The following is a 4,390-nucleotide window of genomic DNA, read 5'->3' as shown; positions in this document are numbered from 1 at the left end:
AACGAGAATAACAGAATATAAAGGGGTTGGGGCTTTCCACGGGAGAAAACCAGTGGAAGCCCCTCGATTTACTTGAAAATAGACAAACCCTAACAGAGAGGATGAAAGAAGGGAGGCCGCTAAGCGTAATGTGTTTTTCTCACCGGAAAGTAGATTTAATCTACTTTTTTATCATCATCACTTTAATTCGATGATAAAATTAATATCCAATTTTCGTCAATTAAAAAAGATAAAATATCCAATTTATCTTCAGAAAATTAAAATATTAAAAAAATATGTTAAACGGTTGAACTACTATATATTGCCTCTCTCTCTATATATATCTCCTCTTCACGCAATCTCCATTCCACTCGCTTCTCCCCCTCTTCCTGCAACTTTACTCTGCTCTCCCTCCCTCCCTCTTTCTCTCTCTACATACATATATTTATCTTTACACATCTCTCTTAAAATATCACCCATTCTTCTTCTTTCAACACACACAACACAGGTGTTTTTATTCAAGGCCGGCAATCATATCGATTGAATCTCTCTGATTTCGTTTAATCGCGACATTCATCTCTATATATTCCGGTAAGAAATCTCTCCTTTTAGCTTTTTTATAACATCTCTCTCTCTCTCTCTCCCTCCCTCTCCCCCCCTCTCTCTCTCCCCCTCTCCCCCCTCTCTCTCTCCCTGTATTCATGTGTATTAGATCCTTATGAATAAAATTAAATTGCGAGTTAAAGAAAAACAAATTAATTTGATAGGACTTTGAGCTTAAATTTGTATTTATAAGTGGGGAATAGTTGTGCACCTAACTTGATACCTGCTTCTTTAATGTAATTTATTTGCTAAGACGCGTTGTCGAAATTGAAACTCTATGCCCCCTCTTTTTTATGTTCACAGTAAGAAATGTTTATGAACCTTGTCTGAATTCTGATCAAACTCAGTTTCGAGAAACTTCCTAGCACCACAAATTACACCCGTATTATATTTTGCCAATTACATTAATTTGAATACCTGACTGAACCTTTCAGCTGAAGTTCATCTGTTGGATTCTTAAAAATTAAAATTGTTGTAAAAACCCAATGTCCCTAAACAAGACACTGAATATACGCGGCTATTGAGTCTCGGGTTCTTGATCTATTGTTTGATTGATGTTTATTTGGATGTAAGTGTTAGGATGGGAACGAGTGACCCACCTCAAGACTTCTGACCTATTTGATGATTGAATCTGTTTTTTAGTGCATTGAATTATTAGCTATACTGGATGGTGGAACAAAAACTCGGAAGCATGACCAAAATGATCACCCTTTAATTTTCATTTAATTGGAACTTTCGTTGCTAGTTAACTTTTAAAGCCGGAAAATAAAGATCTCCGTTGTTCAGTATTATCTAATCTTTCTTTACTGTAAATCCTTGATAACTTTATGAGGACATAGGACTTTATTGAGATGATAGAAACTTTGTTAATGAAGTGTATCTTAGGTAGTCGGTTCATTGCCCGAGCCCCGAGCTATTCTATTTTATTATTTGTTTTGGTATTTTTGCCTTCTCCATTGGCTTATGCCTTTCTCTTCCAGAAAGATTTCCTACACGCGATTCCTTTCTTCTAGTTCTTTTATTCCTCTAAAGACAAAGAAAATATAAATTTTATTGCTAGACCTAATGATATTATTATAGCAACCAGAATAATGATATAGCAACCACAATAATGACATACTCCTATTTCTTTCTATACCATTTGTCAATTTCTAAGCTAAAATAAGAACTGGGTAAGTTGGTTAATAGGAATTATGTCAATCTTAGAAATGAAGAAATTCTTGTTCAATATAACAAGCACTTGTGTAACAAATTCCCAATCCTGCCACAAAATATTCGCATATTTCTTCAACTATAATATCTATACAACCTTAATCTAATGCTACAAGCGGATATGTGGTTTGACAACAGTATACGATATGACAATATCTCTCAAATAGTAACTTCAATGTTTTTTTTTTAGTTTGTTATTTAATTTTCTGCCTGCAAGTTACTTCCCTCGTCTTATTTTGAATGGGAAATATTTGTTAGTTGGTATATTTAGTATTTTAAGTAGTTGCAGTCAAGCATGAGCTATTCTAACGTTTTCCCATCTAATCTTCTAGGAACAAATTTTGATACAGGATAGTTGTGAATGGTGGATCAAATGGCCACAGAGCAATGTTTACAAGAGGCTTCAAATATGGGTGACTGCAGTGAAAATAAAGGAACTTCCCAACCAAATGTAAATCAGGCTCCAATATGGAGGACAGGGCCGAACAAGGTATAACCGAATGTTTTGACTGCAACATCTGTTTAGATTTTGTGCACGATCCAGTTGTAACCCTTTGTGGCCACCTCTATTGTTGGCCTTGCATTTACAAATGGATTCATTATCAGAGTGTTTCTACTGAAAATATTGACCCTCAGCAGCCACAGTGCCCAGTATGCAAGGCGGCAGTTTCAATGGAAACCATAGTTCCACTCTATGGTCGCGGCCTAATCTTCTAAACCTTCGGAAACTAAAGCTTCACATCTAGGTTTGGTTATACCACAAAGACCTTCCACGACCAGATGTGGGAGCCACACTCATACACCTACTCCAACTATACGGCCTGCTCAGCAACTGCATTATCGCCAGCATCGACATCATGTGCAACCATATTATTCTTTCCCAGATAGCTATAGCACCTACACCGATGCTCAGCTTAAGTAGCACAACTGCAACGAACCCAGTGGTAGGGGTGGTTTGGAGAAATGGTTTATGCAAGACTGTTTGGAAACTCAGAAACAACATTTTACAACCCAAACTCTTACAATATAATTATTAACAGTAATCCAAGGTTTAGAAGGCATTGTGATGGAGGCTGATAAATCACTAGGCAGGACTTTTGTTTTTCCTGTGCTGTTGCATGGTCTTGTGCCTTCTATTGTTCTGATCTTCATTTCTTGTATTCCTCATGTACAATGTAAATGAAAAAGAAACATACATTATATATTTTACCTATGTACACATCCGGGCTATTTAATGTAATAGACGAATATATAATATAGATATGATATATATGATGAGTCTAGCTTTGCATTACTATATTGATACACTCGGTGGCGGAACTTGGACAAAAATTTAAGGGCTGCCTAATTTTTTTTTTTCTATATAGAATCTATCCTTTTTCTATTTTTTCACAAGGTGCAGATTTGTATTATAAGTATGAATAAATATTCTCTTTTACTGTTTTCCCGTGAATCTCAAGGACCCTCTCGCCATCGGATACACTGTCTGCACATTCTCTTAAAAACTGATAACTTGATAAGATTAAGTATTCATTAGTAGTAGTAGTAGTTATCATCACAAGAATAGTACGGTTTGTTGATGACTCGAGTTGATGGTACGTAAACTTTATTAATGTTTCAGGAGGGCGGTGACGTTGGTGTATATGATAGGCCAATTGAAATATAGTCAGGAAATGACTTCTTATCTACTATTGTATGTATCACTGTCATGGACCTTAGCCCGTGTTGTAGAATTCGGCCGAAGTCGCGATTAATCGGCCTGATATATCGGCGGAAACTGATGATTACGATCTTATTTGACTGAATCGCTGCCTTAACCCGGTTTAAATATATCGGGCGAAACTCGGGTCATTCCCGTAAAATCGGACTCTGGGCTAAAAAAAGAATTGTACTTTTCGCCGATAAAACCCTTCTGCCGCCTCTTTCACATCCATTTCTTCTTTCAATTTCATTTGGGTCACCGAAAAAGTTCAAAGGAAGTTAAGATCCAAGAAAGAGCAGAAGAAGTTGAGTTCTGCTGGATATGAAGCGAGACTGAAGAGTTGTTGAGACAGCGACGGAAGATGTCGTTGAAGATGCGTTGAAGATGCGAGAACGCGAGATGAAGGAGGAGGATGGAGAGCCTATTGTTTATAGATTGTTGTTGAGAGTGAGGGGATGGTTTGCTTCCGAGAGGCTTGTGAATCTGTAGAAAATAATGTTTGTGAATATGTGAAATTATGTTTTTTTATTATAGTTTTTAGTTTTGCAACTTCCGGTTTGTTCCATACATTGGTTGGGGAATATTGAATGTTTATAAAATTATTATTATTAATATATAATTATATATTAATATAAATTACTTCCGATTTGTTACCGATTAATCCTTCCGAGTAATCCCCGATTTTTCGATTAATCAATGATCGTAACCGATCTTCCCCGATTTTCGATTTTTGTAACACTGACCTTAGCCGGTATCACTGATGTTAAGGCCTCATTGTAAGGTAGATTTAAACGCAAACGTAGAAGAAGTTTCATTTGCTCTAGATTTCAATATGTTCTATGTCTGATTTTAATAATGTTTCGCTTAATGTCTTGATTTTATAGCTTTTGCCTT

At 36.2% G+C, this 4,390-nt stretch overlaps 1 pseudogene; it reads left to right on the top strand.

The window, feature by feature from the left end:
- Nucleotides 1–201: 201 nt before the first annotated feature.
- On the top strand, nucleotides 202–2,939 carry LOC141721035 (E3 ubiquitin-protein ligase RMA1H1-like; annotated as a pseudogene).
- Nucleotides 2,940–4,390: the final 1,451 nt, after the last annotated feature.

This window comes from Apium graveolens, chromosome 4 (genome assembly GCF_009905375.1).
Source record: "Apium graveolens cultivar Ventura chromosome 4, ASM990537v1, whole genome shotgun sequence".
In the NCBI taxonomy this organism is placed as follows: domain Eukaryota; kingdom Viridiplantae; phylum Streptophyta; class Magnoliopsida; order Apiales; family Apiaceae; genus Apium; species Apium graveolens.
This window is presented reverse-complemented; position numbering and strand designations above follow the sequence as displayed.